This window comes from Rhincodon typus, chromosome 31, assembly GCF_021869965.1.
Source record: "Rhincodon typus isolate 14 chromosome 31, sRhiTyp1.1, whole genome shotgun sequence".
Classification (NCBI taxonomy): Eukaryota; Metazoa; Chordata; class Chondrichthyes; order Orectolobiformes; family Rhincodontidae; genus Rhincodon; species Rhincodon typus.
The window spans coordinates 23895275-23907021 of record NC_063362.1 but is presented as its reverse complement, the minus strand read 5'-3'; positions in this window follow the sequence as shown (position 1 = coordinate 23907021).

Sequence of the window (11747 nt, the reverse complement as noted above, 5' to 3'; positions counted from 1 at the left end):
TCTCCACCTATCCTCTCCTCTATCCCTCTTCTATCCGCCTCCCACTCTCTCCCTATTTATTTCAAAACCCCCTTCCCCTCCCCCTTTTCTGATGAAGGGTCTAGGCCCGAAACGTCAGCCTCTCTGCTCCTATGATGCTGCTTGGCCTGCTGTGTTCATCCAGCCCTGCACCTTGTTGTCTTGGATTCTCCAGCATCTGCAGTTCCTACTATCTCTGGATCATGATACTAAATGGTCTAAGCAGGCACCTAGAGGTAGGGAGGGTGGTAAAAGGTCATTGTGACTGATTCAGTGGTGACATCAGCTCATCACTGGCTGCAAAGAGCCTCCAGTATTGGTCACTACACAACAGTGTTGTGGGGCATGATCAATAGACACCAGCCACACACACATCCATGGACAGTGGCATCTGATAATTGAAAACTGCTCAAGATCCTCTGATCCAGGACGATAGTAGGACACTTAGGTCGCACAGAGCTGCATTGCAGGGCACACTAGCAGCTTGCATTGTAAGGCTGCTGCAAGGACACTGCCTGCAGAGACAGGTCCATGGCTCACACAGATTGTACCCAGGCTTTTGCATGCTCTCCCAACATTCACTCGCTTGCCCTGGATGCACACAGCACCCAGAAATTGTCTTGACTAGGAGAGCACTCAGGCAACCAGGCAGCTTATCTTGCTGGCCAGCAGTCCTCAGACTAGGGGCTGTGCATCTTGCTATACAGCAATGTGCCACATCAGTCTCACACCTGCCCCAAAACCGGCAGCTTATGCACTGAGTATGCAGCACAAGCAGTGCCAGGTCTCCGTCTGAGCGGAGTAGTCCTCACTGAAGTCCATGGAAGTGTCTGTCAGTCAGAGGTTTCAGCACAGCTAGTGAAGGGTAGCCTGCAACAGCAGCCCAGCAGATTGGTCACGGTCACGAATGCAGCTGAGATGTTTTTGATCGGGGAGTGTGTGCCTCTGCTCTCCTGGGAGAGGCGTCATGGTCGGTCTGACTCCATAGCAGTCAGTCCAGGGAGTGTTGTACTAACACAGCTGGGGTGAGGTACAGACATCAGTCAAGGCACTGGGTATGTTTGCCAGCGGGTGCCTGGTTAATGAAGAGGGTGAGTCATAGCCAGTCTATCAGATTCATGGACAGAAACCCAGGGGAAAGGAGGGTGCGGGAGGCAGGGATGGAGTTTAGGTTGGGGGGCAGCTGCCGTGGGAAGGAGACTCAGGAACCGATTTGTGGCGATTGAGGGCTGCAAACTGGGAGGTTTGAGGCAGCTGGGGCCACTCGAGAAGCTGCACTCTTGCAGTCTCTGGATAATGAGAACCATCACCCCCCCCGAAATACCTTCTTGTCATTCCTGTACGCACCCCACCCCCCACATACCTGCTTGCTGCTCCTGTTCCCCCATGTACCTGCTTACTGCTCCTATGCACTCCCCCACATACCAGCTTGCAGTTCCTGTGCCTCATTGAGCATATGCACAAAGTCCCTGAGTGCTGACACCATTGGGTCCTGTCCTGTTCGATGCTGAGCAGGTGCCTAGTCTACAGCACATCCTGTGTCTGCCTACGGCCTGAGGTGTCTCTTTCTTGGCCAGCCCTGGAGCTGCCCCAGTCAGGTGCACTCTAGAATGTGCTTCCACATTTGCTAAGCTTGACCTTTCCATTGAGGTGTCAGTATCTGAGCTGGGGTCAGGGGTGGGGTGGGGTGGTGGGGTTTGTAGGAGGGAGCCTTGCCAATGCTTCCTCTGAGGCCTGGGAATTCTCATCCTCAGAAGACGGGGAGGTGGCTACTGGTGGAGCAGAACGTTTCTCTGCAGTGGCCAAGGCCATCCAGCTAGTACCTGCAAGATACAAGGGAGAGAAGCTTCGGGGCCAATGTTAGAAGTTTTGTGCAATGAATGAGGCAGATAGGAGGTTAATAGGAGAGTCACAGTGAAGTGAGGAGTGGCATTTACTCAGTTGGAGGGACTGGATATTTTGGCTTCCCCTTCCCCTTCTCCTGTGAGAGCCAGGATTTTCTCCTCATAGGGTCTGAGGAATTGAATGTTGGGAATCCCTACCCCTGTTACAGGCCCTTTCGACTTTTCTGTGGGCTTCTCCTCCTGAAATGGGAGAGATGGAGAGATCGACTGAGACGGAAGCAGCTGGCACAGCTGTTATTGCTGGTACATGAGTAAGGTGTTGAGGTGTCCCGAGCGAGGGAGGAGGCAGCATGGAGGGTATGCAGAATTAGAGGTGTGGGAAGAGGTTGGGGTATGGGAAGCGTGAGTGAGGGAAGATATTGCAAGCAATAGTGAGAGTGGCATAGCGTGAGCCTTGGTGGGAGCTGGGTGCAGTATCAGAGATAGAATGAGAGTGAGATAGCAGAGTGTGGCACTTACCCTGGCAGAGCAGAGAAGGTCCATGACACTCTTGTGGCACTGTTGGCTCTTTTCCGTCACTGTTGAGGAGGCACTGATCCAGGAGGTCACCTCGGGCTTAGTTGCCACGGTCTGGCAGAGTGCCCACCTCCAGGAAGCAGCCCTCCTCTGGACCAGCCCATCCACCAGCACCTCCCGAAAAATCACGATGCCATTTTCCACTTTCTCAATGTCTTTGGAACGATGGGCAGGGCAGCATCAGAGTGCCATTGCCTGCTTGGGTACACAGCAACCTTTTAAAATGGCACCGGTGGCTTGGATGCCGGTCTTTAGGCAGATATCTGGTGAGTAGTGAATTCCCACAGGAACAGCGAGTGGTGGGATGGGCCTGGAATCAGGAGGTTGAGGTGCCACAGGGACAAGGTAGATTGTTAATAAGGAGAGTTTGGTAAGATGCGATGAGAGATCTCTCAAAGAGAAATGGTCCATGAAACTCAGTGAAACTGACACTTTGTTACAAAAACTCAAGATTCGGCCCAAAGCCGTAATAGAATCCCTACAATGTGGTAAGAGGCCATTTTCAATCAAGTCTGCACCAATCCTCTGACGGGCATCCCACCAGATCGATGTAATCCCACAATTACCCTGGCTAATCCACCTAACCTGCACATCTTTGGACTGTGGGAGGAAACCAGAGCAAACGCATACAGACAATGTGCAAACTCTACACAGGCCTCCCAAAGCTGGAATAGAGCCCACATCCCTGGTGCTGTGAGGCAGCAGCACCATCCACAGTGCCACCATGCCAGCCTTAACATTGCATGCTGTGCGCCTGACCTCAGTGATGTGAGCATGGGTTCAGAGATAAGCCTGCATGCTTCTCAAAGTGAGCATTCTTGCTAAAGTATCAGGCAGCACCAGTGAAGGATGAAACACTTGCAGTTCAGTATGACTGTCTGCAGAATAATTTGCTTCTCTCACCACAAGAGCCCTCAGGACTATTTCCAGCACTTTCTGTTTTTATTTCAGGTTTCCAGCATCTGCAGTATTTTGCTTCTATTATATCTCTGTAGTGCCGTCTTTATGTCAGCTTAAACAGTTGAGTGTTGGCAAAATGTTCCAGCATAGACAGCAACACTGTCTAACCCAATTCAGTCCCCATCAAAGCACATACACACACACACACACACACACATGCACTTGCATGCAGACACATATATGTAGACACGTATGCACACGCACACACATAAATATGCACACACACATGTATGTGCATGCACACATGTATACACACACATATATTCACATTGGGATGGGGAACTCCAATCCAGTTTGTTCCCTCTCACTAGTCTGCAGGGAAGAGATAAAGTTTAAATACTCTTTTTTCAGAAAACTCAGGCCCAAACCAGCCAGGACCATTGGGAAGTTCTTGTGAATTCCTAATTAATCTTGGAGTTTTCATTACCATACGGTTAGGAGTTGTGTTTACATAAAGGCAGATCCCTTTACTTGATAACCCCATAAGGAGATACTGGTGCATTAAAAACGAAACAAAGTAGAGTTTCCTTTTCAAATGGGAATAACTAGTAAGGAATTAAACCACAGGATAAAGGTAACTAATATCAATAATGCTATTAGCAGTGTCCAGGACACATCCTCGTGGACCCGACTGTCGTGGAAGGTTGTAATCAAGTGAACCAGTGGGTACCACTTGCTCCTCCCCTGTTGTCATCTCAGCAGAGACAAAGTGAGAAAGAGAAGTGGGCACCCTGAAACGACACTCACTTCAATTCAGAACCAGTAGGTGGCCACCTTGCACTGGCCCAGGGTTAGATCTACAACCGAAATGCCCTTTTCCTGCTAAGATATAGCTGAGAATATTTAGCTCACTATGTGGACCAGTTGGGCATGGGTTGGACCTGGGACCAGTATCGCATCAGCCTGGGCATTACTCTCCAAATGAGTCTCTCTGTCCCCTAGTCCTTCAGCACTTGAAGGTGTGTCAAGCAACAATCTTTACTTTTGGCTTCCTAAAGGCCCCATATTAAGTCCTTTACAGCCAAGTCAGCAACAGTTCAACAGGAGGCCATTTGACCTACCATTCCTGCACTGTCCTGCAATTCGCTTAGTGCCATTCCTCTGCCTTCTCCCTGTAACATTGTACATTGTCCCTGTTCAAAAGCAGTCAAATCCCCGTTGAACAGGGATTCTCTGTCACTGCACTCCTTGTTGGATCTGCAAAATCCTGTACCCTAGCCCCGAGACCATTGATTCTGGTACTCTCTCTAGCCTCTACCCCTCTGGAAGTTCCCCTCTCTCAAAGCTCCAAATGGAATCACCAGTCACCATTGTTAAGGGTGCCCAGAATGTGGCCTGCTGCCAATGCTTGTCCTGCCCAGCAGCCTGCTAACTTGGTGAATAGAACATAGAACATTACAGCACAGTACAGGCCCTTTGGCCCTCGATGTTGCACTGACCTGTGAAACCAATCTGAAGCCCATCTAACCTAAACTATTCCATTATCATCCATATGTTTATCCAATGACCATTTAAATGCCCTTAAAGTTGGCGAGTCTACTACTTTTGCAGGCAGGGTATTCCACGCCCTTACTACCCTCTGAGTAAAGAACCTACCTCTGACATCCGTCCTATATCTATCACCCCTCAATTTAAAGCTATGTCCCCTCGTGCTAGCCACCACCATCCGAGGAAAAAGGCTCTCACTGTCCACCCTATCTAATCCTCTGATCATCTTGTATGTCTCTATTAAGTCACCTCTTAACCTTCTTCTCTCTAACGAAAACAGCCTCAAGTCCCTCAGCCTTTCCTCATAAGACCTTCCCTCCATACCAGGCAACATCCTGGTAAATCTCCTCTGCACCCTTTCCAATGCTTCCACATCCTTCCGGTAATGCGGTGACCAGAACTGTACGCAATACTCCAAGTGCGGCCGCACCAGAATTTTGTACAGCTGCAACATGATCTCATGGCTCCGAAACTCAATCCCTCTACCAATAAAACCTAACACACCGTACGCCTTCTTAATAACCCTATCAACCTGGGTGGCAACTTTCAGGGATCTATGCACATGGACACCGAGATCTCTCTGCTCATCCACACTACCAAGAATCTTACCATTAGCCCAGTACTCTGTATTCGTGTTACTCCTTCCAAAGTGAATCACCTCACACTTTTCCGCATTAAACTCCATTTGCCACCTCTCAGCCCAGCTCTGCAGCTTACCTATGTCCCTCTGTAACCTGCAACATCCTTCCGCACTATCCACAACTCCACCGACTTTGGTGTCATCCGCAAATTTACTAACCCATCCTTCTACGCCCCCATCCAGGTCATTTATAAAAATGACAAACAGCAGTGGCCCCAAAACAGATCCTTGCGGTACACCACTAGTAACTGAACTCCAGGATGAACATTTCCCATCAACCACCACCCTCTGTCTTCTTACAGCTAGCCAATTTCTGATCCAAACCATTAAATCACCCTCAATCCCATGCCTCCGTATTTTCTGCAATAGCCTACCATGGGGAACCTTATCAAACGCTTTACTGAAATCCATATACACCACATCAACCGCTTTACCCTCATCCACCTGTTTGGTCACCTTCTCAAAGAACTCAATAAGGTTTGTGAGGCACGACCTACCCTTCACAAAACCGTGTTGACTATCCCTAATCAAATTATTCCTTTCTAGATGATTATAAATCCTATCTCTTATAATCCTTTCCAACACTTTACCCACAACCGAAGTAAGGCTCACTGGTCTATAATTACCAGGGTTGTCTCTACTCCCCTTCTTGAACAAGGGGACAACATTTACTAGTCTCCAGTCTTCTGGCACTATTCCTGTAGACAATGACGACATAAAGATCAAAGCCAAAGGCTCTGCAATCTCCTCTCTAGCTTCCCAGAGAATCCTAGGATAAATCCCATCCGGCCCAGGGGACTTACCTATTTTCACACCTTCCAGAATTGCCAACACCTCCTCCTTATGAACCTCAATCCCATCTAGTCTAATAGACTGTATCTCAGTGTTCTCCTCCACTACATGGTCTTTTTCCTGTGTGAATACTGACGAAAAATATGCATTTAGCGCCTCTCCTATCTCTTCAGACTCCACGCACAACTTCCCATTACTGTCCTTGACTGGCCCTAATCTTACTCTAGTCATTCTTTTATTCCTGACATACCTATGGAAAGCTTTAGGGTTTTCCTTGATCCTACCTGCTAAAGACTTCTCATGTCCCCTCCTGGCTCTTCTTAGCTCTCTCTTTAGGTCCTTCCTGGCTAACTTGTAACTCTCAAGTGCCCTAACTGAGCCTTCACGCCTCATCTCTACATAAGCCTCCTTCTTCCTCTTGACAAGAGATTCAACTTCTTTAGTAAACCACGGTTCCCTTGCTCGACTACTTCCTCCCTGCCTGACAGGTACATACTTATCAATGGGAAGCAAAAAAAAGATTATGATGTATTTCTGTTAAATTCACCAAGGTATCCACACCCCTGGCCTTGGGGATTCATCGGCTGATGCTGGGGTCTTCCTCACAACCCGCTTCCCCATAAATATTTAGGCTACAGGATTTATTCCTATTTTGTCGTTAAGCTGTCAACATTTCTGAGGCTTGAATCTGTTGACTGTTAAGTGAATGAAAAATATATTTTTAGAACCGAAGGGTGAGGTTGGAATTCAAGCCCATGGTTGATTGAGGAATTGTCCTCCTCCTGCTGTGAGGTCCCATTGAATGGCCTCTGGGTGGTTGCCATTTGGCACTGAGATAGTAACATCATGTGTGAGGTGGCTCAATGCCCCCTACTCACCTCAAATACGACTGAGTCACTCATCAGCCTTATTGATTTTGCCTTTCTCACCGAATGGGTCAGTTCTTACATTTGTCTCTCAGAGAACATTAAATCACCAGGTTGCAGAATTAATTTGTCCGATGATCCAATGTCAAAATGAGCTTGGTGACAAGAATTTTTGTTCGTATTTGCATAATTTTCATCAGCGGTAAAACTTGGAGATGAAAGAAACTCTTGGTTCTCCAGAGAATAAAGACAGAATGATCTCAAGGACATCACCACCCAATTTCATTCTTAAAATCAGAACTGCTTTCAAGCCTTCAACACTTAACAACTACATTTTACTCATTCTGGGAGTGATTAAATAAGGGCCAGTTTTCACCTTAAATGAAAACAGAAAATCCTGAAGTTTGCTCCTAAAACAGTTAGAAATATTTGGCAGTACAATAAATACACTTTTCATTAAAAAGTAGGACCTTGATTTGAGTTCTGTCAGACCATTTCAGATCCAGAAATTGAAAATGAATCAATGAGTCACATTGGATGAAAAAAAAAAGCAAGGAACTGTGGATATTTGAAATCTGAAACAAAAACAGGAATTGCTGGAGAAACTCAGGTGTGGAGAGAAACTAGGGTTAACGTTTCACTGACCCTTCTTCAGTACAGTCATATTAAAACGCAATGGCTGTCGTTATGTACATAAATACCAGTCAGTGATGTGATAAAATACTCCCAACTTAACTGATTCAGTGTCACTCCAACAACACTAAAATAGCTCAACACCATCCAGAGCAAACAGATTGGCACTTGATCAAGCTACCTTGAATATTCATTCTGTCTACCACTCTGCACCGTGTCTGCAGTGTTTACTATCCCTACTTGCTCTGCAGCAACTCATTAAGGTCTCTGACTGTAATGCCCAATTTTGCAACTTCCATTGCAAGGGCAGCAGGCATGAGGGATCAACACCACTTCTGAGTTCCCTTCTAAGCCATACACTATCCTGATTTGGAAAGTACATCGCAATTTCTTCACCATCTCTGGGCCAAAACCCTGGAATTCTCCACCTAACAGCAGCTGAGGAATCCCTGCACAATATGGACTGTAGAGTTTCAAGGCAGCTCATCACCACCTTCTAAAGGGTAAGCAGGTTGAGTAACGGGCACTATCATAGCCAATGAACATGTACTATTATTTTTAAAATGTTTTTTGATTCATGTATCAGGATTCCCAGATTCCTTCACATTGCAGAGTTCTGTAATCTGTCTCCATTTAAATAATATGCTGCTTCTCCATTCTTTATGCCACAGTTGACAATCCCACATTATACTCCATCTGCCATATTTGTACCCATTCACTTTACCTATCCATATCCTTACCTTATTTTGTGTCATCAGCAAATCTAGCAATGATACATTTAACCCCTTCACCCAAGTTATTGCTGTAGGTTGTAAATTGTTGAGCCCACACCACTGAGCCCTGTTGCACTCATTGTAGCTCATTAATCCAAACATTTCTCCCCACTATCAGGTTCCTGTCAGTGAGCCAATCCTCTTTCTTGCTAATATGTTCACCACCAAACCATGAGCTCTCGTTTTGTGCAGTAACCTTTAATGTGGTACCTTTTGGAAGCTGTCCTGAAAACACTCTATGAACCCAACTTCCAGTGACCTTCACCAATCCAATTCATCCAATTAATATGTATCTGAAAGGCTCCCGGTTACCTTCCACAAATCCCCAGCCCCCAACCCCACTGGCAAATTTGGAAGCCGGTGATACAATTTTATTATTTGGTTGAGTTAATTGAAATTAAACAGAAGGCATCATTTAAAAATAAGGGTTCTCCCTTTTCAAACAGAGTGAAGGAGTAATTTCTTCTCTCAGAGGGTAGTGAATTTTTGGAATTCTTTACCGCAGCGGGCAATTGAGGAAGGGCCGTTGAGTATTTTCTAGACTGAGATAGACTGTTTTTCAATCAGTAAAGGGAATCAAGAGTTATGTGGAAAAGGCAGGAAAGTGGAGTTAAGGATTATTAGATCATCCTTGGCAGAGCAGATTCAATGGGCTGAATGGCCTACTTCTCATCCTGTGGTTTATGGATTGTACATTAACTAACTTTTACAATATCAATTAAAAATTAAAAGATTAGGTCACTTTTGGAATACTGTGTTGGAATACTTGGAATTCTGGTCTCCCTGCCGTAGGAAGGATATCGTGAAAGTTGAAAGGGTTCAGAAAAGATTTACAAGGATGTTGCCAGGGTTGGAGGGTTTGAGCTATAGGGAGAGGCTGAATAGGCTGGGGCTATTTTCCCTGGAGCATCGGAGACTGAGAGGTGACCTTATGGAAGTTTATAAAATCATGAGAGGCATGGATATGGTGAATAGCCAAGGTCTTTTCCCCAAGGTAGGGGAGAACAAACCTAGTGGGCATAGGCTTAAGGTGAGAGGGGAAAGATTTAAAAGGGACCTAAGGGGCAACTTTTTCATGCAGAGGGTGGAATGAGCTGCCAGAGGAAGTGTTGGAGGCTTGTACAATTACAACATTTAAAAGGCATCTGGATGGGTTTATGAATAGGAAGTGTTTAGAGGGATATGGGGCAAATGTTGGCAAATGGGACTAGATTAATTCAGGATATCTGATCGGCATGAATAAGTTGGACCGAAGGGTCTGTTTCTGTGCTGTACAGCTCTAAAGTGTGATATGAGTTGAAACCACACCCTGGCTTAGCAAAGATTAAGAAATGAACGACCAGTTTGAACTTTACCAAAGCTTTATTTTTCTTTATCATCAGTAATGTAATTTTCAGCATCTCTATTGTAAATAATACAACAGTTAGCTTATAGAATCATAACAGCAAGCGTTAGTTGGGTTCAATATAATGTGATATCATTCAGTTAGTTAGTATTTGGAATGAACGTAATATTACATATTAGGTAATACAGCTCCCTATTAGAACTGAGGTTTGCTTGATGTGTGATGTGTGATATCTTATGGTTGCATGGCCAAACGTAACCAGCAGCAGTCATCTACATTTTGAAGTACAGTTGAATCCTCTGTAACCACAATTTACTATTTTCTGTTTCAAGATTGAGATGTCTGTGGTCTCTTGGTTATACTATTTGCATATTCTCAGATTATCCCTGCCTCTCCATCTTCTTGTGTATCCTGTGTAGGTAGTTAAATGTTTACATTAAAGGCTGGATTTTCTTATTCCTAACCAATTCAATTGAAATTAGTGGATATAAAATCATAGATTTTTCTCATTCTTTAACTTCCTCAACCTTACGATCTCTCTGCCCTTCACTATCAGCCGTACCTCAGTGGCAATATTTTCACGTCTGAGTCAGAATGTTGTGTCTTCAAGTTTCAGTCCAAGACCTGGGCTCAAGCCTTTTCTCTGACTCTCCACTGTATACTGTTCAGATCAATGCCATAGATCCCATGACACTACTTGAAGAAGAGAAAAGGAGTTATCCTGGGTGTCCTTGCCAATGTCCCTCAGTCAACATCACTTGAAAGAAACAGATTTTCCGATCATTATTCCATTGCTGTTTGTGGGAGCTTGCTGTGCAAAAATGAACTGTCATGTTTCCGACATCACAACACTGACTGCATTTCAAAAATACTTCTTGGCTCTGAGATAGTAGGAACTGCCGATGCTGGAGAATCTGAGATAACAAGGTGTAGAGCTGGATGAACACAGCAGGCCAAGCAGCATCAGAGGAGCAGGAAAGCTGAGGTTTTGGATCTGGACCCTTCTTCAGAAATGGGGGAGGGGAAGGGGATTCTGAAATAAATAGGGAGAGAGGGGGAGGCAGATAGGAAATGGATAAAGGAGAAGATAGGTAGAGAGGAAACAGACAGGTCAAAGAGGCGGGGATGGGGCCAGGAAAGGTGAGTGTAGGTGGGGAGTTATGGAGGAGATAGGTCAGTCCAGGGAGGACGGACAGGTCAAGGGGGCGGGATGAGGCTAGTAGGTAGGAGATGGGGGTGGGGCTTGAGGTGGGAGGAGGGGATAGGTGGGAGGAAGGACAGGTTAGGGAGGCAGGGATGAGCTGGGCTGGTTCTGAAGTGTTTTCAAACATTCTGACCTTTTGAAGGCGCTGTATAAAGTTGTCTTTTTATTGTTCATTTTCCATTCCTCTGCTGCTAGGACCTAGCAATTGACACTCTCCACCACCAATCCTCCCTACCACCCCAATCCTCCCCCCCACCCCCAACCCCCCCCCCCAGCCCAATCCTCCCCACCAACCTTCCTCCCACTCCCATTGCCTCTCCATCAATGGTCAGGCTCCATGTTGTGGCATTTCCTCCTCAAAATCTCCCACGTTTCCATGTTCCTGTCTGCAATAACTCACACCATCAAGCCCAGCTGTCTGACAATGATTTAGGCCACACTTTCTAATATCTGTTTCAATGGTTCAGGGTCTGTTTTTTTGCCCTGTTGCCTCTGTTCAATGCTTTTGTTAAAGGTACTGTAATATTACTCGCTGTTATTGGCTTTGTAAGTCTTTAGATTTCCGGGACTCAAGCTTTGTCCATTAACATGAGTGCACATTAAATAAT